General features: G+C 48.1%; 1 protein-coding gene across 2 annotated transcripts in view; it reads right to left on the bottom strand.

Annotated features, from left to right (window-relative positions):
- PLXNB1 (plexin B1) overlaps positions 1-10,453 on the bottom strand; it is a 134,957-nt gene extending 124,504 nt beyond the window's left edge. Inside the window, exon 1 of one of the 2 annotated variants that reach the window (XM_044452023.1) lies at positions 10,340-10,453. The gene's annotated coding sequence lies outside the window, so the exon portion shown is untranslated. Of the gene's footprint in view, positions 1-1,927; positions 1,953-10,339 lie in introns of those variants that run through there. The other variant, XM_044452024.1, reaches the window with a different exon arrangement.
- Between the last annotated feature and the right edge of the window lie 16,651 nt (positions 10,454-27,104).

A 27,104-nucleotide genomic window follows, 5' to 3' on the forward strand; every position in this document is an offset into this window, starting at 1 on the left:
TAACAGCTGTCTTAAATGAACAACCAATAGAACATGTACACACACATGCATGCAAGCAATCTTGATATTGTTTCTGGATATTCTATAGTAATTATCTACAGAATAACTACCTGGGGTACAAATAATTTTTACTTCCTTAACATACATTGAAGGCCAGAGGGAAAGAATCCATATATTCGGCTTCCAGGTTGTGATCAACACAAAGAGATGTTTAAATGAACAACCAATCCACAATAAATTATTTCAAGCATTCACCCCACATGGTTTCGTTTTGTGTGAATGTTCAAGAATTCTCCAATTCTGGAGACCATGTATAGTACTCAAATAATGTCTAATTCAAATGCACACAAAGCAAGCGCCTAACTCCAGCTCCCTACATCCTTGACCACTGACCATGCTGGCTGAGGCTAATCCGAGAAGCGGAAGGCACTAGGTCACCTGCCCCAGGACAAATATGAATAGGTGCTTAGCCCAAAAAGCTGGAATTCAAAAATAATGCGTCCTACTATGGAATGGGTGAGGGTGAATCACCCATTTCTTTTCAGGGTCTTCTTAAGTTGTGTTGAGCATCACCGAGCATTTCTCTCCAGGATGAAAACCTGAGCGCTCACCAATCCCAAGGTGGAAAGGTGCGTCATGAACACAGATGGACACTCCCTGTTAAATCAACACAGCCGGCGCGAGGGGGGTTGCTGGAACTCTTGCACGGCTATTTGTCAAGATCCCCTTCACCGTGACCTTCACTTCCTTCAGACTTTCGCCCCGTGCACACACGGACGAAAAGTACATCCCCACCCCCCCACCCACCCCCCGCTCCAGCGGCAGGTTCAAAGGACGAGCGTGCAGCACTCCCGCCACTGCCCCGCTCCGCTCCGCGCTGCCTTCCTCTGTAAGCAGGTTTCATGTTTCTTCTAAGCACCATCAGCTCCCCGTGGGACAAGCCAGCACCTCCATCTGAACAAAGGAGGCAGAGGGGGGTGGGACCAAGCCCAGCCCTCCAGTACTCCAGGGGGAAGGGTCTCCGTGCTGCTGGATGCTTCCCCCTTCCTCCTCCTCACACAAATGGGACCCAGCGATGGGGCCACTTGCGAGGGGGATAGTAGAAAAGCAGAAGGCGAAAGGTTTCCAACTTCACGGAGCACTCCCGGTTTCTTTGGACGGGGGGTGGGGGAGGGGGGAGGGTCCGCCCGCCTTCCCTTGGCACGGCTTGAAAGTGGCAGAAATGCGCCGCTTCTCTCCGGCCACAGACACACGCTGGGCATGTCGCTGCCGGGCGGGCACGGGGGCGGTGCGCCGGCCGCAGGCACAAGGGCCGGGCGAGTGGACCGGCGAGAATAAAGCGGTCGTTCTGAGGACTGCGGAGGAGCCTGCCTCGGCACACACCTCTCCGGGGCTCGGCGGCCAGCACCCTCCCCGGCGCCTGCCAGGGGAGCGACGCCGCCCGCCCCGCCGCCCCGAGCCGGGGAGGGCGACTCGGGCGAGGGAGAAGCCCCGAGCGGCCGAGGCAAGCGCGGCCCGGGCGATGCCTCCCTGGTGGAAGAAAAGTTCCATTCAGGGAGCGCTGCCTGCGCGCCGCCTCCGTCGGAGAAAGAAAAGGACCCAGTGCGGGAGCGAAACGGAGAATGAATGAGAGAGCTGAGAGCAAAACTTGGGAGGACGAAGGCTGGACGCGGAGACTGTGCGCGGGGTGGGGGGGGGAGGAAGGGAGAAGCGGGTCCCCCGCGCACAGACACACGCGATGCAAAAACACGCGATGCAAAAGCACCGCCGACCTGCTCGCTCCCAAATATTCGCACTTTATCGCGCGCGCGCACCCGCCCCGTAAGCCGGGCAAAGCCTCCCAGGCACTGAGGGAGAACATGAAACAAAAGAGAGCACGGAACAAAATCACACGAAGCGCGGAGAGGGGAGCAAGCGGGAGACTCACCCAAAATGCCATCTCCGAGCAGACTGCGCGGGGAGGAGAGGAAGGAGACGGGCGATCGAGACCGCGCCACCCCAGGACAATAATAGGACAGGCGGCGGGAGAAGCTCCGGATGTCCCCCGCACGCTGCTGCCTGCACCAGCCGCCGCCGCCGCCGCCGCCCGTCACCTTCCCGGTGGGGGAATTCCAGCGCCACGAATCTGCCTGCGTAAACAAGCCCACGATGAGTCTGCCGGCCGTCGAGCCGCCCCGGCACGCGTGGCAAAGGCAGGGCTGTCCTCCGGGCACGCCGTGCCCGCGCCCAGCACACTCGCTCGCGCTTCCTTGCAAGCGAGACCTAAGGGGGGGGGGGGAGAGGAAGGAAGGAAGGAAGAAGCCGGGAGGACGCCGCCGCCGCCGTGTATGCGTAAAAGTAGTTGCACGGCCGGCCCGCCGCTAAAGCAAACAAGGCAAGGCTGGAGAGCCCCTGCTGAGAGTGCGCAGCTACTGCAAAGGGGGGGGGGGCTGGAGGAATCTAGGCGACGAAAGCCCAGCCAAGCTCTATAGCTGCTCCTTACCCCCCCCCCCCACACACACACACACCCGCTCTCTCGCTCTGTCTCACGCACGCACACACACACACACACCCCACCCTCCCCCGCAAAGGCGCATAGCGATGAACCCAGCCTGGAGGCTGGGAGCAGCAGCCACCGCCAGCGAGGAGGTGCCTCGGTCGCGGGGCGCCTGCAACTTCGGTCCCAGGCCCGTGCAAAAAGGGGCAGCGGACTTGCGGGCTTCATTCACGCAGGTGGCCCGCCCGCCACGCTCGGCTTCGGCTTTTGTTCATAGAGGGAACAGAGAGGCCCTGCCGCCCAAGGGAATGCCCCCCTTCCTCGGCTGGATCTCCACAGCAGGACGTGGGGCAGCGGCCCCGAGCCCCCCCTCAGCAGCACAGGCAGGAGGACCCCCAAACGTGGCAGGACTGGCTTCCCGCCTTTGGAAGAAGGGGAAAGCACACCCATTGCCCTCTACAGAACCCCCCCCCGCGCCGCCTCCCATACGGCCCCTTGCCTAGCGGGACCACCGCTCCCAGGACCTGGATGCCGGTCCTGCTGCTGTGAGGAATGCCCGCCTCGGCACTTAGTGCTTGGGATAGCCCTCCGGCATGCGACACTCAGCAGCTTGCCTACAGCGAGGAAAATTGCATCGTCGGAAGAAGTAGTGCTGCGTATATGAATTTACAGAATTTTATTCATATCAGCTTCCATAGAGAGGCAATAGGCATCGACATGGCAATCTTTCCAGTGCCAAATGAGTGGTTGCTTTAAGCTGGGCTAATGTGTCTTATCATTTTATTATTTTATATGTTGTAGATATATCACTATTTATGGCCAGAACTCATTGTAAACTAGCCTACTATCAATAAAGAAGAAGGGTGGTTTATTCTTTTAAGAATACAAGAAAATGAGATTGCACTAATAAGGAAAAGGCACAAATAGGTTTAAGGCACAGTCCTAAGCATGTTTCGGCAGAAGGAAGTTCTACAATTCCCAGCATGCCCCAACCAGCATAACTGATTGGGGCATGCTGGGAGCTGTAGAACTTTTTTTCTGTCTAAACTTGCATAGATTTGCACCCTTCATATATCAGGATGTTTTTGAGGGACTGTCGAGTCATACAAAGAAAATGCACTATGAGCTTTGGGAAGCAGATTGCTTTTTGAACCCTTAGAGCTACAATTTCCAATGTGGTGCTCTCTGTATCTTTTGCACTTCAACTCCCATCAGCCCTAGCCAGCATGGCCAATGGGCAGAAATGCTGGGAGCTGTTATTCAAAATATCTGGGGGGCGCCAAACTGGGAAGGCTGCCTTACCACAAGCTTTCTTTCAGGCATAGGGCCAAATCTCATTTCCAAGAAGCTCTCAGGAAAGGCATTCCAATGGTGGGCGGGGCCAAAGGCAAAGGGGCGTGGCCAAAACACCAGCTGGTTCTAGTTTAAAGCTCTTCCTGCAGCAGGTAAGCCTTAGGAGAGGCATATGAACCTATTAGAAAGGGATCTGGGGACTGCACAAAAGCGAGGAGGCAAGACCCCCTGGAGGGCAAGACCCCAGATTTGGCCCCTGTGCCTGAAGTACAGCACCCCTGACTTAGCAGTGAACCAAAAAAAAATGGACTTTGCTAAATCTCTTGTGGCCATATCTTCAGAAGTGCTTCCAGGTAACTGTGAACATGCCCCTCTCGTTCTGCCCCTCACACAGCCACATTATATGAATCTGCCCGACAGATACACACTGTATGTACACACCATTTGAGTAGCAGAATAGCATAAACTGGACCTCAAGATGAAAAACAAAGCCCCCATCTCACACCTTGTGTGTTGGGTAGAGCCGGGGGGGGGTAGATGGAAAGCAGACCTCCAGATGTTTTCAACCTATAGAAATGCATGAGAATCAAGATAGCCATGTATAACTTAAATCCCGTTCATTTCAATGGATCGTGACTAAATAGGACTTCCATTGGATTTTTACTGTGTGTGCCCTACCATACCAGAAAGGCTTGGCAGCTATTTCAACCAAAACACTTGCCTCAACAGGTGCTTCATACCTGCAGCCTGAGTGCTACTGTGCTAGCTAGCTCATTTGCTTGCACCATGATGCAAGCAAATGAGCCCTCCACCTTTGCTCCTGACTGAAATGCAAATGAAAACTGACTTTAAATGGCTCCAGAAACCCAGCTGGCTCATAAATAGTTAAGTACCCATACACAGACGTATAGATCTTTTTCTCTCTTAAACCATTCGGACTTCACTGTGCCAGATATGGAAGGAAGGAAGGAATATCCTCTGTGTTCTAGCAAAAACACAAGGACACTTTTTAGCATCTTCTTTGGATAGCTCATATCATTTAACTGTCTTGTCCCATCACTTCACTTTCAACATAGAAACTAGAACAGTACATTACTTACAAAGCATTTTACGTATTTTTCCCCCACATTATGTCTCCTGTTTTTCCCAAACATTTTTCTTTTTAAATATGCCAGTGAGAAAGCTGATGGGATGACCTCCCAACTAAGGCCTGCCTACGACCAACTTTTTCATCTTTTTTGACAACAGGTTTAAACTGTCATCTACTCGCAGGCATTTAATGGCATATGATGAGATACATCACACTATTTTAGCAGGTCTAGTTTGACTGAAATTGTTTCACATGTTTAAATTGTCTTAAATTGCATACATTGGAATTTTACAATGTATTTCACTCTCCCTGTATTCGTACTGAATCCACATTTATTATTGTACTTTGATAAATTGTTGTGAACTGCCCAAAAAGTTTGAGCTTTGGGCAGTACAGAAATGATGATAAAGATGGTGGTGGTGGTGATTCTATTCAAGAGAGTTAAAAAGGCATGTTTTCAGTTTGGCTTGGTCCACGACAATACTGAATTGTGACATTCTGAATTTTTGGAAATGACATGAAAATGTAACACAGACTCAATGGAGGTGAGTTACTGTGTGTTCCCATCCTCAGGTTATGCCAGCTAGATGAAGACAGGGCCAAAACTACATCCCCTTGTAGAAGCAAAACAAAATATTACACTATTGTACTGGCTTTACATGGGCATAGCAGGATTCTTGCACTGACCAAACATTCTGCCAGGATAAACCTGATGGTAGGAAGAGTCTGGCATGGCAGGTGGGAAAACTGGTGGAGCTGACAGTGTGACTAGAACAAGGTCCTCCTTAGGAGAATTAGAGAATTCTGCTCCCAGTTATGGGTTTACACCTGCAAACTAAGTGGTGTTAGTAAAACTACTCCAGTTGTCTCAACGGAGAGCCCTGCATAACAGGATGGAAGTATGAACTGAGTAGGATTATGGGAGCTGGGCAAAATGAAACTTGTCCGTGGCTGTTCTAGTCCTTACTCCTGTGAACGGACAGCCAGGATCAGATCTTGACTCTTTTCTGCATTGAGCCGGCACGGCCTGTTCTGCCGGGTTAGGCAGGGCTCGGTGTGCCTGGGAGCCGTGGCTGCCATGCATGGGGCCGGGCCATGCCCTGGACTCAGTATGCAAGAGGGCGCCAAGTGTTTCTCTTCTGGCTGCTCCTGTGACTTTTAGAAGCATCAGTCTCTGGAGCAGAAGCCCAGGATTCTGCTCCTCCTTTCCCTCCCTGTTCCATCCCAATTCAGTGCTGATGGCCGGATGGCCAAAGGGCACCCTTTGCCGTGGGTGGGCCACACTGGTATTTCTTCTTTTCCATTGGATGGCACTTTTCTCAGAGTGAGCAGCTGAGTCACCATGTTGTTCCTTGTGAATTTACATCAGAAGGGAAGAACCATGGCCCTCCGAATGTTTTTGGACTCTAACTCTCAAAAACGGGGAAGCAGCCCTAGGATGGGTAAGAAATTTGTTGTATTTGCATTTGATAAACCAGAGCGCAGCCTTGTCCGAATCTATACATTTCCAGTATGGCCTAGTGGTTAGTGCTGGAGTAGGATTTGAGAAATCTGGGCTCTAGTCTCTACTCTGCCCTGACATTCACTGGGTGACTTTGAGCCAATCACTGACTCTCAGCCTAACCTACCTCACGCAGTTGTTGTGAGCATAAAATGGAGAGGAAGAGAACTTTGTGAGCTATTTTGGGGTCCTTGCAAGAGGAAAAATGGTGGGGTATAAATGTAATGCAATAATAATAATTTTCAAAGTTTACAGCATAGCTGGAGGAAGGGGACATGTGCAAATTAAATACATTCCCCAAAAATGCTCACAAAAATGTATTGCATTGGAAAAATGAGAACCAAAAGAACATCGAGCGTGACAGATTCTTTCCCCCGCCTCTCAAGACTGACAAGCTTCTTCTTCTCACAATGGTTGTGTGTGTGCATGTCCATCTGACAAACGATGGAGGATACACAGTAACTGTTGAAGTACTTGCTAATCATAAAACATCAACAGGACCCAGCATCAAAGAACAGGCATCAACCAGGAATGCGATCCACAAGAACCTCTTCCAAAATCAGATTTGTAATGGATGCCACAATTGTCATCCATTATTGTGGGCTGTTACTTTACAGAGCAGGGTGGTCCAACATGTGGCCCATGGGCCACAAGCAGCCCCGTGGCTTGTTCTGTAGCCCTCTTACCACTTGGAGCCCCCCCAAGCTCCACCCGCAGTAGGGACCCCAGTGATGACACAGGCGTGATGGTGGCAACCTCCCCCGAGGCCGCCAGCCCAGCCCGCTCTCTTCCCGAGACTTGCTGGCAGGCTCGCAAGAGCTCCAGCTGAGCAGGAGCAAAGCAGGGCGTGCTGGGAGAGCTCACCGGCTCAGGTGCAAGAGGCTCCGCACGCCAGCTGCAAGAGCGAAGGAGGGCTGGGTGGGGTTTTCAGAGGGAGGAACAGGGAAGAAGGTGATGGGCCATGCCAGAGGAGCAGCATTTTGTCTCATTCAGTGTAATTCATCATGCAGCCCCCAGATTCCATGCCAAAGCCCTCATGCGGCCCTCGAGGTGCAAAAGCTTGGACCCCCCTGTTACAGAGCCTTCACGTTACTGGGAAATAAATAAATTAATAACTACATAATATTTGGCCTTCAGTTGGTGCAAAGTCCCTGTTGGAAGACTCCAGAAGAGTGCTGGGAAAGGGCCACTGCTCAAAGCCGTAGAAATCCTTATAAACCTTCAGGTGTTTGACAACTGACTTTGAATTGCTCCCAATATAGTATCTAACTAGCAACAATGAGGGTCTGATGCAGTTTGAATTAGCAAGTTTAGCTGAATGCAGGACTGGCACTGCAGTACATAGAGGGGGCAGCCCGCCTGGCACAACAGATTCTGAGGATAGCAGATCCTTTCATGAGACCTGCCCTTTGTCCCCCAAACTGGGCTACCGTTCTCAGGTGAACCAGAGGATGCTGCCCCGGAATTGCTTGTCTTCCTCTCCCCTCCTCCGCCCCATTCCTTTAGGGTCATGTCTTTTAGATTCGAAGGCTGTGAGCAGGGACTGTGCCTTGTTTCAAATGCTCTCATGGAAACTATCCTGAGAGCCTTAGAGGCATGTTATTCCCATATCACTTCAGATTCTACTATTAGAGCACATTGCTCCTGCAATTGGGTGAAGAATTAGTTGCCATATTTATTTATGTGTTTACTTTACAGAACTGCATGTGCGCATTTGTTTTCACTTGGCTGGGGAAAGGAGTGGCTTAACTGCACAAAGTTGCCCATTGAAATTGCTGACTTGCTTGCAAAGTCTGTGAAATATTACAAACCCTTGTTCCCCATTGCAAGCACCATCCAGCATTATGATTATTATACACAGTGCCATGACATGCCATTTTTGTTCCTTATTCAAAACACAGGCGGGGCAGCTACTGTGCAGAGTGCACAACATTTCGCATGCACGAAGCAATCCTTTCATTTCTGTTTCAACCAGTTCGACAATCATTTTGTGAAAACCTGCTCCTACATTTGTTTCACAGCTGCGAAGGGGTGATGCATGCTGCTCCCAAGACTGAGAAACTGCAGATATTTGTCACAGTCCTAAAACATGTTTGAAAACCTGCAGCTTAATCGGGTCATTTTATCATAGCTGCAACAATGCAGGTTCATTTTGCTCCCAAAATTGAAAAATCACAGATATTCATCACATCCCTACTTTGGCCACAGTACCAGGAAAGCTCTGACCTAAGGAAAGGAAAAGTTCTTCAGTGCCAGCTGCCCACCAGCTCTCTTGCCTGAGAAACAGGCGGCCCAGTTTTGAGCATGGACGAGTCAATTGCAGGATTGCTCTCTCGAACCACACCAATCTATTCTCTCAATGTGGGGTGGGAAGGTAGGAGAGGAGGGAGCTGGGCTGCGATTGGGCAGGAGCGATCCTCTGCAGAGAAGAGGGAGGAACGGGTGGCTTATAAGAATTCTGAAAGTTTCTCTCTGCAGCAGTGGCACATCTGCCCTCGATTGCAGGCCAACCTTTCTCCAGATGTTTCCAAGCATTCCCGCTACACAACAAAACATCCATAGGAGCTAGACACACTTTAACAATGGAGGTTAGGCAGATATTGATTTTTGAGGGAGAGAGAAAGGTGACCTCCTATGGGCCGTTCAAGGACAGAGCTTTTATTTCACAAAAAAAGCCATTAGGCCAGCCAGTAGTTATGCAGGTCATGGGAATCCAAGCTTCCTTTCATGGCCTACCCTTGCACCTATTTTGGAAGCAGCATGTCACAAGGAAGGCCGACACGGAAAGGTAACAGCACCACCATTTCCCCTTGGTGGCTCAACGGACTGTCTTAAGGCACCTTCTCATCTTGGCCAATGGGGCAGCTCCAGGGCTGGGAAGGGGGATCCATCTGTGACAGAAGGAGCGGGCAGTCCATCCAGGCAGCGCAACAGGCACGTGGCCCCACTGGGATTCAAAGAAACAACGCGTCCGCTGGATCCAGAGGACTGCCAAGGCAGCTCTGTCTGACACAATAAGGACTAGTGACTCCTACTTCACCAATGTCCTTTAAAAATCCCTAAACTGCCTTTCTTGCCAAAGATGAGGTGGCCATGTGTCCTACTTACAGAGGACAGTATTGTGTTCGAAGGGCTCTCAGTTGGTCCCAGTGCGTTTTAAAGAGAAAGAACCATATGCAGGGAGAGCATAAGCAACTTTTGGGGTGGTCATAAACAGAGAGCTTCTGGATGGTCACCTGGACAAGGCACCTGCTCACAGTCTGCCCTATTATGGTATTACTGTATGTCCATTTCAATTGTAGGAATTATTTCTGAAACTGAATGTAGCTACAGATGCAGATATATAGATATAGATATAAAAATTCAGCACCATGTCCTCTTTTGTTCCTTATTGGCAATGCATAAGGGGCTGCTGTAGAAACCCAAAATAGGTAACAAGGCACGAAGTTGGAAAATACTCTAAAAATACAATAGGTATTAAGTGATGGTAACAGTTACAATAAATCCAACATCCAAACAACAGAAGACAAGCAGAATCCAACCAACAGAGGCAGAAGCAATGACCGGACATTGAAAGCAGCTGCTACCTGTCAGCAAAGGCTGTCCATGACAGCTGTGTTTTAACCAGGCAGCCAAAACCCAGCGCTGATGGATCCAGGCAGGCCTCCTTGCGGGTGGCCATTCCAGAGCATGGGAGCCACAATGAAAAAGGCCCTGCCTCATGTCACTGTCTTCTGAACATCTACCAGAGGGGGAACACAGAGCTGAGGCTTAGCTGCGCAGCAGAGCCCGTGAGAGGTGGGGGTCCTTACACAGCAATCCCTGGGGGCCTGGTTCAGCCAGGGCACCACAGTTCAGATTAGCAAATACTTAGGAAAAAATTAAACCACTTGCATCAAAGATGATATGCAGTTTATCGAATAAAATGATAACATATGGATGCCGAATATAAACAAGCCAAGCAAGCAAGCAAGCTTACCCTCCCCTTATCTGAACCTGTCCTGGTTCCATGGATAGGCCAGCGGCTCCCAAACTGCCTGGCCAAGTGACGAGCCGACTCCTTTCCCCAAGCAAGAGCAGAAGACACCGCCTATTGGCATAGATTTTGCAAGCTCTTCTCTTTCCCTGTTCTAGAGACTGTCGGCACATACAGGCTGTAGCCCCTCCTTCCTGGGAGGCAGCGGAGAGGCTCCAGCCACACAAAAAGTTTGGTTCTCGCCCCCAAAGTGGCTCTTATCTTACTATTTGGGGAAGCTGCTTCGAGGCAATTATCTCTGGTGCTCTTCCTAACAAGCTGCAGGCCAACAGGGCCTGGCGTGGTCCCAAAAATAATCCGGGCTTACTTCGCCCTTCATCCGATGACCTCAGGGTGGCATCCGTGCAACAGTGCTGGCCCAACACATCTCTGCTGCATGCCCCGTCCCCTGCGGCTGCAGCCCGGCTGCATCACGCCCCTCGGTGGTCAAGCGATTCTGACACTGAGCCAGGAAGCCTCCCAAGTGCTTCCCTGTTCCAGCAAGAAAAACAACAATTGAAATGACTTAAATGACCAACCATTTCTTGCCCTTCCATGAATCCTAAACCTGATGCCTGAAGGTAGGAGTCACCTTCCCTCCCAAGCCCTTTGGTCCATAAAACAGTCCTGCGAGGTAGGTCACACTGAGCCACAGTGACTGACCCAGGGCTGAGTTAAGCATGCTGTGCCATGCTGGACTCACCGGGGCCGGCAAACAGACAGGCGACCCAGGAGAAACAAGGCCACAGCAGAGAGGTGCTCCTTCCTTCCAGTCCACGTTCTGGTTGCAACACTGGGGCCTCCCAGGTCCTTTTCCCCCAGGAAAGCACTTTACAGTAGCCCAATCTGGGATGCTCTAAGACAGTCTTCCGAGCAGCAAGCCTCCCGTTTGCTTCTAGAGGAAAAGCTCCACAGCTGCCCAACCAATCTACTTTGAAGCAGAGGGAGAATGAGAAGCAGAAATGAGAGGAAGCTTCGAACTGACACTCCTCTTCCACTCCTGTTTTAAGAGATGGTGATGGAAGAGGTGATAGGAAATATCCCCTGCAGCTTCTTAGCAAGGCAGTCCCTTTCCCACAAGTGCATTTGGAAAAGCCATCATGAGAAAACACTCCGATGATTTTTGATTCAGCTCAAAGTTGCAGAGGAAACACCAAATTAATGACCAGAGGTTTCCCTGGTGCCCCAGGGCTTTGCTGCCAGCTTCCTGCAGCTTGTGTGTCCCTCTGTGACATCAAAGGCAGATGGGACGCTTTCCTATCGGGGAAGCGGGAAAATTAGCCAACACCAGCAAGCAGTCTGGGCCCACGGTGACATGGGAGCCGCTGAGCCAATGGAGTCCAGAGAAGCATTCAGGGAGACTGATGGCAGCAGGAAAAAAGCAGGGCCATCCGGAAGGCTGTTCAGTGGAGCCATGGCCCATTGACTGAGTCCCTGAGCTAGAATAAGCAGCCAATAGCCATTCTCACCCTAAGAGTAAGCAGGATGGGAAGCCTTCTTAACCGACTCTTCAGCTCTACAACTATCCAAGGCAAAAAGGTATGTTCTTGAAATCTGCTTGCAGTTTCAAATTGTCCATTCAATGTTGGTGATTACCACCACACAAGGTATGTGTCGATAGCTTCCTTTCTTTGCAATAAACACACACAGACGGACACCACCTCCTCCTACAGGCACACACCACCTTCTCTAAGGATTTTGCAGCTCTCCTATTAATCAAGGAGACATGTCAGTCAGTGCAGGGCTGTGCATTTCCCCAAGGAAGAAGAAAGGGGGAAATGGAAAAAAACAAAGAAATAAGACAATATGTCAAATTCTGGCAGGCTAACAACTTCAGTGCTAGACTCTAGTGCATAACAATTTATGAACCGTCTGTGCCCAGTCAAGGTCACACTGCATATACATATTTTAAAACCAACATATTTGAATATAGCTCATAAAGCCTTTACAAAAGAATTTCATTTGCCTACTCAGAAGTAAGTCTTATTGAGTTCAATAGGTTTTGCTCCCAGGTAAGAAGGTATAGAATTACAGCTTTAAGAAATGAAGAACCATAGCTGGTCTTTTTCTGTTTATCATGTTTGATTAGCCCCTGAGAAGACAGAAGTCTTTGATTTTTGTCTGGCCCACATCCTGGGAAAGTAGCCATGAATTCCTGAAAATAGAGAGCTGAGGTGCTTACCTTCAATCTGTCTATTTCTGTCCTGAGGAGGCAGTCATGGCACGTATGATTCATGCATCCACCACGTTTAAGCTGATTTGGAGGGGGAGTAAAATCCATTTATACTGGGATTGCCCCGGCATAAATGCCTGCAGTCCACACCCATTTTCTCCTCATGAAATCAAGTCCCTCAGCATGAAATTGCAAGATGTCCCTGAGTTCTCTGTTGCTGAGTTTTCCTATGTTGCTGCAGGCTGTCCACCTGACGGGAACAATGGTGGACCAGAGCTGCTTGCTCAAGAGGGAGAGGCAGGCCTCTCTGTATGGGCACAGAGACCAGGTGGGCCCTTGGCTGCCTTATGGGCTCCCTCCTACATCAGCTCACCTGGTGGCAGGAGCAGGTGGCTGGGAGGCTGTCCTTTCAAATTCCACAGGATGCCCCTGAAGGGTGCTTACCTCAGGTGCTCCAGGGGATTTGGGGATCTGAAATGGTTGCTCGTAGCCACCCAAAGGCTGGGTGCCCAGGGCAGGGGTCAGCACCGCGGGGCCTGGCTGCCTGCCCATGAAACATAACAGGTAGGGTAGGTTTGCATTGATAGTAGAGTCACTAATAAACATGTCAGGGGCAAAAGCATGTGATACATAGATAGGTAGATAAATGGCCTGACTTTAGTTCCTCTGTCAGTGTGAACAGCACTAAGCGTTTCTTATGAGATTTACTGAAGGAGACTGATTTTTCATGAAAACATGGCATCTCTAATGTCATGATACAACATACAGAGGTGTATGTTGGCCAGTAATGCCTTGCTAAAAAGAGGACACACACCTTCGTAAAGAAGGACAAAAGAGACAACTGCATTAAATTTGAAAATATAAATATAGATGCAAACTATATCTTCAATGCATGTAATTTAAATAGAAATATCTCATCACAGGGAAACACTAGAACCAGGTAATCTGCGTGCCTGCTACTCACTTTGTTGTCCAGAGGCTAATTTTTCATGGGCAATTTCAAAGCTTCAGCTGGTTAAATATTTTTATATAGGCTTTATATTTCATAGCTTCATAGCTTCGACAACACTTTATCAAGAGGACTGAACTCTGTAAAGTAGGTCACCTGCCACCCTTAACACAGGAAGCAGCTGTTCCTTTTGTTTTTTAACATTCTCACAAATTAGTTCAATCCATTCTTCATCAATCATCATCGCTGGCTTATTAAAGAAAATTCTATAAGTATATTGGTATTATGAATGTCATAAACCAGAGAGACAGAGAGAGAGAGAGAGAAAGAGAGAGAGAGAGAGAGTAGCGGGGTGAGGGGAGATTTGGGAATCCCTTTGGAATTCATTTGTTGTCTACAAGGAAAGGTTCCATTAAAACAATCAAGATAATTGTGTTTCTAATGTAAGATTTTAGGACATCAAATATACAGAGGCGTTAAGCTCTTCACTGTACGCATTCTCAAATATCCGTTGACTTCATGAAAGGAAAAGCCAAGAATCCAGGAAAATCAGGATGGAGGAGATAAGTTTGGGGAAGAACTGGCCATTTTTAAAAATGACCATTTATGTGGGGCAAATGGGATGGAAAGTGTTAATTTCCAGGCCAGTCCTCACCCACAGAAGCATTATTCTGGTAGCTTTAATCGTATTAGTCATTGCTATGCTAATCGTATTATTAACCTAATTCTTTCCACATTTTTGAAGAAATGGAAATGGAATCATGTATGATCTATAGATTACATGCTTTTTAATTGTGCTCTGGCTCTGCGCCAACCACATTTGAACCACCATCCTGTACACACATATCCAGAATAATAAACTCCGTTCCTTGCAACTGTCTCCCAAGCAGTGTCCTCCCTCATTCCCAGACTTTTCCAGGAGGTCCAGACATGAGAGCCCTCCTCACATGACCTCTGTCCCATCCTACCACTTCTGCCATGTTTCTTACCATTTTTCTTGGTAAAACACATTCCTCAGCAGTGTTGTGCAAGAGGCGAACAGGCGTGCAGCCCTGGCACTAGCTTACGAGCAGGGTGCTGAGGTCCTACGCTACCCTCTTCCAACTCCCCTGTTCCCTTTAGCTTAATTGCTATTCCCACAATGACTGAGGGGGACAAATGAATTTTCCCAGCAATAATAGAGGGACCATCAAGTCATGTTGGAAGCCGCCCCGAGACTTATGCGAATGGGGCAGCATACAAGAATTCCAAACAAACAAATAAAATCTCTTTCATAGGGCACTCCAAAGAGGACCCTCCAAAATATCCTGTCCTTGATCCTGCCCAGCTCTTTGAGACTCAAGGCTGTGTCTGCCTTTGTGGAATCAATGCATCTCCGAGGCAGTCATCCTCCTCTTTTGCCTTCGACTTTCCATAGCATGATTGATTTCTACAGTGAGTTTTGCCTTCTCATGGTATGCCCAACATGCCACAGCTTCGGTTTCATAGTTTTGGTTATCAGAGCAATTTCAGGCTTGATTTGTTTGTCTTTCTGCCAGTCTGGGATATTTGCAAAGCTCTCCTCCAACACCATGTTTTGAATGCATCAGTTTTCTTCCTGTCATCTTCCTTCACTGCCCAGCTTTCACAGCCTTACAGAGTAATTGGGAATACAATAGTGTGAATGATCTTGGCCTTGGTGTCGAGGAAACATCCTTACAATTGATGACCTGTTTTAATTCCTTCGTTGCTGCCCTCCAAGTTTCTTCTTTTAATTTCTTGGCTGCAGTCTCTGTTTGAATTGATGACTGAGCCAAGGTATGCAATATCTTTCAGAGTCATTTTCTGCACTGTTGACATTAAAGTTGTGTAATTATTCAATATACAGTATATTGTATATTGTAATGGAAAGTATTTTGGAGTGGCTTCTTCCTGAACTGCAAGGAATTAAGGGCCATTAGCTTGACAAAAGTCTCTGGTAGACATGAAAATAGCCAGAACTGGATCAAACCAGTTGCCTGAATGTTTGGACTGTTATTTGGGGCAAAGCTACCGGGGCTGCCATAAGGAACACCTGCACTTCAGAATAGGCACTGAACTGCTGATGCGCTCTGTCTTGTCTGCCTCCCCTGTTGCCACCCCAGAGAAGCCTGCAGGCTTTGGCAGCAGGGGCAAGTCCCCCCTTCCAACCCACCCTTGGATGCATCCCTTTAAAGGGTCAGTAAGAAATTTTCAGAAGGAGAAACATAATTTTACAAAAATTTTTGCAGCAAAAAGCAACAGTAACAATAAAATGTTGACTTTGCTTGCTTGGCATAAAAAGCGATCTCAAAGTGACTTACACACACAAATACAGAAATGCATAGCAACAAAACCTAAAATCAATATAAACCATAATCACCACAGTGCTACAAATAGAAAGGACACCACAAAAACATAAGCTAACAACGATACAATACAAAACATGTTCATCCAGAATATACTAACTCATTGCCTGCCAAAACAAGGGTGGGCAAGCTGTGGCCTTCCAGATGTTTGGGCCTACAAATTCTGTATTTGTAGAATTTCCCTGACCTCTGTGTCCATTACTCATTAAGGATGCAGTCTTATGAATTATACCCCGCCCCCCATGCTTGAAAGCCTCTAAATTGTCTAAGGGGCCATAGGATCCCTCTCAGCAGTTATCAATGCCTGGTTCTTACACTTCCGAGAACTGTCATTCAACATTGGGTATGTCTTCCCATGGGTGGGGAAGTGTCATAGTCTAGTTATAAATTATGATGTAGCCATTTTCTCCACTGAACTAGAAACAGTATGCATTCTTCTATGTCTGAAAAGACTTTTCTTCCAGTCTTTTATTACAGGAACACACAATTGCTGTTCCCATTGTTCCTGGCTTCTGAAGAACAATTCACATCCATTTTGGGAAAGGCGGCAATGAACATGAATAGCTTCCACGAACACCTGAATCTAAGCCTCTTTCTAGAGCATTTTGTATTGAGATAGTTACCATTTGGTGACTGGGGTTAAGCTGGTAGGGGTTCCCTTCGGATTGGGGAAAACACTGGAAATTTTTATTTCAGGCACCATCTGTTCAGCAGGGAATGCAACGCTGATCGCTGTGATTGCTAGCAAAGGTCCTTCTGCCAAGGTTTGACTCAGGCCAGTGAACCGAGTGTCAGGATGTTTTCGCTTACAGGTTTTGTGCTGCAAGAAAGGTATTCTGCACTTCCACAGTATCTTATGTACATTGAAGAGGTACCAATGCCAGTAAGATCCATTTCCATTCCAGGTTGTAATACAACAACTTGGAGAAAAGAAAAAGGGAGAGGGGTGAATATCTCTGGAAGACATTAAAGGGTGAAAAATCCAGCATGCAACAGTGCAGCCGCGATGCTTTCCGAGTTCTTTGTGAAAGATGGAGAAAGCAGCCCTGATGGAAGCAACTTTTCATAGAATAGTAGAGTTGGAAGGGGCCATGAAGGTCATCAAGTATGTGATGTATGTGAGCAAAACTGGCATATTTCAGGTGCTGGAAATTCTCTCCTCCCCCTGACCTGTAATGAGGCTTTGAACAAAAAATAGGAACTTGGGGGCTCTGAGATAAAGATTCCATATGGGAATCCAGCAGTGCAAGTCCTGGCCATCTGTAGTTTTGGTCAAGTGCGGGCATCTTGTAGCTCTCCAGGTGTTGTCAATCTGCAGCTCCCATCAGCTCTAGTCAGCATACCCAATGGTGAGTTTGATGGGAGTTGTAGTCTGAAAACATCTGAAGGGCTAGAGGTTGCTCAACCTGGGAGCATTGCCACTACCGGAAAAACTGCTGCCCAAAATGTTGCAGCTGAGCTCTCTGCTGCGGTGCTGGGTCCCCTTTGGGAAGCAGGATTATGGGAGTGGGCATCTCCCTCTCTGGTGACCTCAAAGCAGCCGAATCACAGCTTTGCTACTGCCAAGAGCAATGGGAAGGCTGCAATTGGTGCAGGGGGCTTGAGGGGGCTTTTGTCTCCCCTCCCCCTGTGACCCCTGACACAGCCCAAAGCACTTCTTGACTGCCTGTAGCAAAGGGTGGAGGCTGCAACTTGTGAGTGTGCAGACACACACACACACACGCACAGAAGCATGGCATCCAACACTCCAAAAGATGCTCAACGGGGCCCCAGGACCAAAAAGCTTGTGCACAGGGATGATAGCACCAGGGGTGCTCAAGATCATTGATATTCTCCAAAGTTTGCTCCAGCTGTCTCCCATTCTCCTTTCTGACCCTTCCACTCAAACGGGAAAAATGCACATTTTCCCCAAGTAGGCACTCTCCTCCTACTAACTCAAGTATGAAAATGTACAATTTTAAAATGTACACCTTTAAAATACATAATTTAAATGTGCCTTTTATGACTGCAAGTTTGGGGATCTGTGGACATTTTCAAAACGGATGCATGACCATTCCAGGGTTGCATTTAGGATTGCAAAGGGAGTATTTGCAAGTGATTTGTGATTTCATTATAGCTGGGTGGACCTGCTGTACAGTGCCTGGCTTAAAATGCTTTGGGGTGGCAGTGAAATACTGGGGAAGGGTACACAGTGGTATAACACATGCTTGCCTTCTGGACATTCCCAAAATTAGTCCCGGATTCTCCAGTTCAAACGATTGTCTGGTACCAAGGAGGAGAGAGGTTCTGCCTGAAATCCTGGCGACTCATGGCCAGCGAGACAGTACTGGACAGAATAGAACAAGGGTCTTTCTCGGTCCAAGAAGAAATAGACCAATGGATGAACGCCATACTGACTGAAATGGACCAATGGGCTCACTCCACACTAGACAAAAAGACCAATGGACTGCCTGCCTGCCAGATGAACTAGGCCATTGGGAAAATATAGTAAGGGGGCTTCAGATGAGCCCCCTCCACAGGTTGAAGGGACATGCTGGGGATGATGAGCATGGCGCCCCCTCCCCCACTGTCCTCACAGTTCAGCACATGTGGAAAGGGGCGCTATGTGTGCACTGAGGAGTGCACAGAGATCCTATCCCTGTGGGGGGCAGGACCTGGCCCTATCACAATCCTGGCCCAATCTGTAAGCGTGCACTGGCACACTTGTGGAGCTGGAGGTGAGCGTCCAGAAATCACCAACAGGGCTGGCTCGCACAGCACCATGACTCCCCACGTTCCTCTGAGCCCCTTCTGGGCAGGCAGTTCCTTGTGCATGACAGAAAAGGGATGAATACTATCACATGCTTCTACACTACCAGATCAACCAAACATGATTGCAAGCTTTATTTGGTAAAACTATCTGTGATCAGTGATGCTCTGCGATTTTACATTTTTACAAACAGAACCCTTAATGACTATTAAAACAAGATCTACTTAGGCAGGGGAGGCTGGCGCCACAATCAAAATGGCTTGCCCTGCGTATGACACACTCGATTCTTTCAGTGATAGGAAGTGCTATCTCCAGAGCAGGCCTGGCAGCTCACAAGACAAAAAACAGGCTGTGCTGATTACTAAGAATAGACGCTGGTAAATTTTTATTATGCTTATCTTTATTTTTCTTCAACAACGCAGTCCAAAAGCTGTCCTATGAATAAATTGGCTCTGCCTAGCACATGATTCTTGCATTGTTCATAGATTTAAAAAGCAGGACCAAATTTGGTCTCTGCTGCCTTTAATTCTTTTTAAATCCTAGGTTTCAGCACATACGCACAAATACACACGCATGCAAACACTTTTAATATTGCTGCAAGTAAATATTAGTGTTAGCCATTGCTATCAGTCCTAGAGTTCCCTGATCATATTTTGCAATCCTAGAGAGGAACACAGGATAGATTGAGAATGCAACCACATCTGTCCCGAAGAATAGCTCCTCTCCTCAGCCTGGAGCACAATGAAGACTTAGATGGTAACTCACTTGCATAGCTGTTTTATTCCTGGAAGGAATCCATAGATGAAGATAGCACTGGACGCTGAAAACGGACCAGCTTTCTGACAGCATCAGCATAAGAGGCTGCCTTATTCAAGGTCAGAGTATTTCCCCATCTAGCCCATAATGTCTGCTTTGACTAGCAGCAGCTCTCCACTGTCTCCGGCAGTGAGGCCTTTTCCATCACCTGCTACTACGTACGTTCAAGCGGAGATGCCAGGACTGAGCTTGGTGTCATTTGCTCCGCCACTGAGCCATGATCTCTCCAATAACAGGAGGGATTTCGGCAGCAAACTGCTCTAGGAGCTTAAAAGGACAAATCTGTCAACAGGCTAACTTTTTCAAGCCTCCATAGTAGTTTGCAACCATCTCAACAGGAGTTTCTTCAGAATAGGTCATGCCTAACCAACCATCCCTCTTTTGGGGATAGAATTACTAGTTCGTGGGAATGCTGTGCACAAAGTGTATCTTGATTGCAGCAAAGCATTTGAGGACATTTCCTCTGATATTCCTTATACGAGATGGTAAATGCAGGTTGGATAATATTGCATTGAGGGGGGGTCCATGGCTGGTTGAACAAATGAGCTGGACGGGTGCTGAGGGGTTTTCCTGGAGGGAAGCCTTTTGTTGGGTCCCAGGCCCTGTGCTCTTCAAGCTTCTTCTATTCTACATCCATTCCTGGATGCAGGTAGAGAGGGAGTGCTTAGCAGATTTGCAAATGACACCAAGCTTGAGGAGGCAGCCAACAGACCTGGAAGGCATCAGGTTCAGGAAAGCAGCACCAGCTTTTCAAGTGCCACATTAGCCTCGATTTGGAAAACTCCCATCTCACAGCATGCAAAGCCAGGTGTGCCTTTTTTTTTTTTTTTTTGCTGCAAAACAGTATGCTTTTTTTCTGCAAATGCTGGAAGAACTTTCAGAGTTAATAATGGACAAAAGGTCAGAGCTTTTGCCTTCTCCCAGACTCTCACATCAGAGAAACAGCGAAACAGCCAAGAATCCTTGCACTGCATCAGCTCCAGCCTCCCTGCAGTCTGTAAACATTTCTGCTGACTGCTGAGGCAGAAGGCCTTCTGCACAAAGCTGCAAGAATCCCCATCCGCACACACCCAGAGGAGCACACCGGCTTGCTGCAGGAAAGGCCGGGCAGCAGCCACGTTGCGTGCACTTCGACACTTCCTCCAGAGGACGGGTCCCATGAATGAGCTGAAATGCCCCCTCCCCATCTTTTGCACTCTCCGCCACCCCTCCCTGGCCTCTCCACACCGTGAGGCTGCATTGAAGCAGCAGCTGTTACCATGATACCAAAAGGACTGCACTGATGCCCAACCCTCCCCCCGGCTCATTCACCTCCTGCCCACAATTCAGACAAAGCCGGGGGTCTCCTTCCTCCTACTCCTTTCCCCTCCTTTTGGCTAGTAGGAGTGTAGAGTTGGCTCCCCTCGAAGTAGTACAATCGAAGGCCGTTCCCTCAGCCTTGGCAAAGACAGATTGAGAGCTCAAGGTAGGAATGAATGTTCCGGCCGGGCCACAGACACAGACATTAATTCACAGTTTCAAGGCAGGGCTGTCAAGCGCCAATAAGGCCATTCCTGGCAGGTCAACTTTGGAGGGCCAGGTCTGGCATCCGCCAGGAGCAGAGATGTGAAGAAGGCCAAAGAGGAAGAGGAGGAGGCGGAAACGGCAACTGAAAAAAATGGCAGAGAGCCCAGCAAATGTGTGCTCCCCCCATTTTTTTCCACAAGGATTTTGGCAAATTGGAAGGAAACTTTATGTTCCTTCATTTTTCTGCCCCCACCGTTTGCTGTTTTTTTTCCAAGATTGGCAAAGAACCCCCACGAGCAACACTGCCACCATATTAACGTTGCAGAACAAAAGCTGCTTGGAAGGAGAATTCCTGGTTCTTCCAAGTTAAGGGGAGCAAAGAAAGGTGCCCTGTCCAATTTCCTCTAAAATCCTAGAGCCAGCATGGTCTTCCGGAAGTCTGGAAAGCCAGTTAAGCACCAGATATACCAAGAATGCAATGCATTCCCCTGGCTTCTCTCCAAACATGCTAGATTCCTCCTTTTTCCATTTTCTGCTCTGCCACATTCTGCTTGTCCCTTGATCCAGTGTGGCTCTTAGCATACTAAGTTAGAGACAGGGCAGCCTGTTGTCACTTCTCCAAATGTATATGATTTCCCCAAAAAGCCAATGCAATGGATTGTCTTAGAGCTACTACTTCAGACTACAAGTGGGACTTCTGATGACTGAACAAAGAAAATTTCCTGCACAAAGAAAACTAGCATGCCAGGGGATAATGTTCTGATCTAGTCTTTTCTCTGATGTGCTGATGTTCCATATGAAGCTATTGTTGTTGTTGTTATGTTGTGCAAAACAGATTTTATCTGTGCCTTTCAGTTCAAGCAGGTAGAAACAAGTTGACCATGTCGTCAGCTGTTCGTGAGTTGCAGTACCTGGACCTTTCCTTTAAACAAGCATTTCACCCTGTTGCTTAAATTTACTGACTGTTGGTTTGGACTCTTTGTGTCTCTTTTAACTTTTAGTTTGCTGTAAATGAGTTTGATTGGATATTGTTCCTACATGTTATAAGCTGCATTGAATGATGCCTTTTTTTTTGGGGGGGGGGGAGCAGGTTATAATTTCCTCAAATAAATTAACGAAGTACTTGTGACCTTCGTTCAAATCCCACCTCATCCAGCTTTACTAATTACTGCTTTCTCATTTTCAGTAGCCTCCCTGCCTCCATTTTGAAATTTGGAATTGGCCTACCTGCTAAGGCTGTTTTAAGTAACCAGTTTAAAAATGTATGTGAGGCATTTTGAACAACTGACTATAAATAGAAGTAAATATTAGTATAGAAGCACAGATGGTTTGCATGGCCCCTTAATTCTTAATGTTCAAGAAAAATCAACCATGACCTCAATGATTAGGAAGCCATCTGGAGGTGCAGATCACCTCAGAAAGGTGGGGTTATTGATTGAAATGTAGTGTAGCGGCGTTTGCTCCTGGCTGTGAACTCAGGACCTTCCCCTCAGCTCAGCATCCATCTCAAAATCGCCCGGTGACCTTCACACTACCAATCTCCAAGGATTCCTGGATCATTGCACTGCACCCAGCTTAAATGAAAGAGAGCTCACAGTTCTGCCAGTGGCTTATTGGTTAACATTATTTGGCAAACTCCCGCAAGCTAAATTCACTTTTCCCACCCAGATGTAAACAAGATTTTTTTAAGCAGATGTTTCTGTGATTAGGATGACAATCCATGCTAGGACATGCCGGCGAGAACGCATGATAGAAGCACTTATATGAACATCCAGGCAGGCTGCTGTCAAACGAGGCTCGTCCCCTCCTGGTCCCAGCTGAGAGTCTCCATGGAAACTATCCGCACTGATCGGCCAGTCCACAGTATATTAATAATCCCACATCCTCTTCAGGATCTCCTCCTGACCTCTCTGGGATTTTGGTATTACTGGCTGGCTGCAGCATCATAATTTGGCTGCCTCTTATTTCTGCTCTCACAAGGCTCAGGGCAAGAGGACACTTTCGAGGAAAGGCATGCTTAATATATCTACAGTACCACCCTATGAATTAAATTTGCATGGCTACCCACAAAGAATCCTGGGAATTGTAGTCTGGTGCGAGACCGCTGTGTAGATTATTTGCTCTAGATCCCTGGCCTACCAGAGCTCCTCTCGGGGGCTCTGACACATGAACCGGAAAGCTGAGCAACTCTGGCTGGGCAGGTGTGGGGCCTTATCAAGCGCTGCAATTAGCAATTGGTGTGAGCCTCTGGATTGGACAGGCCAGGTATATGTATTGTTTATTTTTATTTATTATATTTATATCCCACCTTTTTTTTCTTTCAAGGGAGTCAGAGTAGCTTACCTAATTCTTCTCCTCATCCTCTCAATCATATCCTCACAACAACCCTGTGAGGTAGGTTGGGCTGAGAGGCTGTGACTGGCCCAAAGTCACCCAGTGGGCTCCATGGCCAAGCAGGGACCAGAACCCAGATCGCCTGAGTCCCAGTTGAGCACTCTTAACCACCACATCACAGTGGCTCTCAGATCTGGCTCTCAGGGTCTTCTTTCCATGGTCAATTGAGCAGCATGGTCTGCTTAGTTTAGTATAGTTCATAGCCAGACCATCGAACACAAGAACAACGTACTCCCTAGGGTGGCCATAGATGCATCTCACCCTCAGCCACACCCACAGAGCAAATTTGCACATGTGTATTTACATGTATCGATGCATATCTGGATGTTATTGTTTACACACTCGTAGAACTACACTGCATCTCACCATAGTGTGGAGGATCTGTGACCAGATGACCTGCAGGGCTGCCTCTTTAGTTGACCGTCTTGTTGCTCACTCTTCAAGGGCCACCACCCTACAGTTCTGTAGCTATGGAGGAGAACTGGCCAGGGCAACCCTTCAGCAATGGGACGGTCCTCTGGCACATGGTCACCCTACGTGCAGTTCGGCTGCCCATGGTCCTAGTCTTGTCCTGACAGCTCCCTGGGGATAGGAGATCTCAAGCCCTACCGGCAATTTCTCACCAAGATTTTTCTTTGAAAATACACGTCTGTTTAGGGTTGGCAATGCCTCTTTTAATAGCTCAGTAAATGGAGATTTCCAAGTAAACAACTCTAGGAGGTTCAAAGGCTTGCCCGCTCCTACCGCAATCTAGGTTGGTCCAATAAAAAATACAATTTTATCCTACTTTAAGATCTTCAAACTTGACTTTCAGTATTCTGTGAGACATGTTTTTTCCTTCAGTAATCAGTCTATCAAGTCCATTACGTTGTGTTTGGCCAAAATACTCAGCCTTGCTTCCAAGGCCGCAGGGATTGGAAAATCCATCACTCCCTTGGCAATCTGTTCCAGTTCATCCTCATTGATAAATAATGGGCCCTTCTTTCTAGCCTGAATTTGTCTTGTAACTGGCCCTTTTGTTCTATTGGAATCTGCACTGGGACCACAAATATTCCTGTGTACCATCACCATGCTAACCCTTGGTCTTCTGTTCAGTAAACTAAAAATACTAAAATACTTGTCTGTCCATCCATACCAGACCAACTTGTTGGCTCCCTGAGATGGGGGCGAGGGAGACCCTCTTTCAGTCTGAGGGCTGCATCCCATCTCAGAGAAGTGTTCAGGGCCACGTTCTAGTGGGATGGAGCTGAAAGCAAAGGGACAGGACCAAACATAGCAGCCAATTTTAGCTAAGAGCTCTTACTGCCTGTAATGAAGCCTTAGGAGAGACATTTCAACCTTTTGCAATGGGGAGAAAATTGCATAAAATCCAGGAAACCATCTACTGGGAGTTGGCGAAAAGGGGCAGAGCTGTGGGAGCGAGGCCTTCTGGAGAGTCTCAGATGGCCCAAGAGGAAGCTCTGGACCTCAGGCTCAGCACACTTAACACTAGTAGAGAAAAGGTAGGAGCCCTTCTTTGTGTCCCGCTTTGATTGAATCATAGAATCATAGAATGGTAGAGTTGGAAGAGGCCAGAGGGCCGTTGGGTCCAACCCTGTGCTCAGTCCAGGACTCCCAGTTAAGCCATCTCTCTCGGATGGCTGTCCAGTTGTATCCTGAATGCCTGCAGTGTGGGAGAGCCCACCACCTCCCTAGGTCTTTGGTTCCATTGTCATGCTGCTCTAACAGTCAGGAAGGACTAGACTGGAGCACAAGCGATGCAGACGAGAGACTGGGCTTTTCCCGGCACCGACATTGTGCATATCCTGCCCACGAAGGGGTTCTCGTTCCTTTTAATGTCTTTTGCTGATGAATGGAGACTTTTCCACTCCAGCAGGCCTTTGCATGCCACGTGTTTGTTCTGTTTGAATGTTGTTTATCTAGGTCTATGAATTGTAGCACTATAATTTTATTTTTTAATGCATGTATGGTTTTATATTGCCAAAATCATCCATTATATTGAATAAGGCCTGGTACAGCTGTGGCAATGTCAGTCCAGTAACCTGTGGTGGCCACAACAGTGCCTCTAGGGTATCTACAAAGCAGGGCTCGACAGCAACAACCTTCTTCCACCGCTGGCACTCAGCAGCCAGTATATACTGACACAATGTCTCTAACAAAAGCTCCATTTAGCCCAGGCCTGGGCAACATGTGGCCTTCTGGATGTTTTGGCCTCTGGCAGCTGCTGTAGCCAGCACAGCCGATGATGAAGGATCATGGGACCTGTAGGCCAAACCATCTGGACAGCCACAAGTTGTCCACTCCTTATTTACACCTCACCCACAATGAATCATTTTGCCAGGTCCGCCTTTAAAGCCAGCAGAATCCATCCATCCATCCATCCAGCAGCAGTTTCTCCATAAATTAATATTGCATTGCCTGGGCTCACATAACACTAGAGGCATCGACCATAATTCACAATGGTTGCTCGTTGCATCATGCAAACCTGGCTGTGTTGGCAACCATGATAAGCACCAATGGTCTGTTGTAGAGTCCATCTGATCCATGACAGAAGGTTGCACCAGCGAAGCCCCACAAGCAAACTGCTCGGCAGGAACAACCGCCTGAGTGGCACTCTGGCATGGCTGTCAGAGGCACCCTTCACCCCCCCGCTGTGCTGCCACTCCATGCCAGGGAGGTTTCCCTGCCCACAGGAGGCGGGGTGAAGGGTCCGCTTTGTGTAGCAGTCAAATGCACAGTCCTGCAGCATGGAATGGGTCTGGCACCATTACTTGCTGCTGCAGAAGTTTCCTCTTGAGTTGGAGCTGGAGGCCTCTTCCACTTAGTGCTTCTGCCCTGTGCAGAGTGGATGCGGCGCCCTGCCTCCTGCTCAAGAGGAGACCTTGCAGGCCGCATCCTCCCCATTGTGCTTCAGAGGGGACTCCAGTGGCCACAGTGAACCAGAATTGGCTGGTGATCGTGGCAGTCACAAGAGGAGTCTTGTTCTGCTCCATAGGGTCCCCTGGGGTGTGGCTGTGAGGAAAAATGGGAGAGGAGGGTGCAAAATATCCAAGATGAATCCATTCATCTGCTGGGTCCATCAGAGCTGCTTGGCACTTAATGGCAAGTCATCACAGTGCTTTATCTGCCCATTGTGTGGAAAAGATACTTTTTCCTGTTTGTCTTGAATCTAGTGCCGATCCATTTAACTGGATGGCTCCAAGTTCTAGTACTGTGAGGGAGAAAAAATAGTTTATTCCCTTTCTCCATCCCATGTATTATTTTCAGAAATGTGCTCCTTCCAGGTGTTTGTTTTCCTTAAATATCATTTAAGGAGACATCAGGAAAAGACTTCCTCACTGTCAGAGCAACACGGCAGTGGGACCAGCTGCCTAGAGAGGTGGAGGGCTCTCCCACACTAGAGACATTCAAAAAGAACCTGGACAGCCACCTGAGTGGGATGGTGTAACTTGGTGTCCTGCACCAGCAGGGGGTTGGAGCTGATGGCCTTCATGGCCCCTTCCAACTCTACTATTCTATGATTTTTATGCATAACTTACACTAAATAGTTTAATAATTGTAAACTTGTCCCATGCCATTCTGTCTGCACGTTCGTACCATGGGATGGACCACAAGAGAACTGAAAGAGGACTGGATCCTGACCACCGTGCTTAGAAAAGGCCTGCTGAAATTGATGGGACTTAAGTTCGTCTAACCTGAGTCCTGCTGCATGAGATCACAAGAAGAGTGGTGCCGGATTAGACCAAGTTCCATCTTATCCGGCATTCTGGTCACAC

This window comes from Varanus komodoensis, unplaced genomic scaffold, assembly GCF_004798865.1.
Source record: "Varanus komodoensis strain SLA01 unplaced genomic scaffold, ASM479886v1 scaffold6_4, whole genome shotgun sequence".
Taxonomy (NCBI): domain Eukaryota; kingdom Metazoa; phylum Chordata; class Lepidosauria; order Squamata; family Varanidae; genus Varanus; species Varanus komodoensis.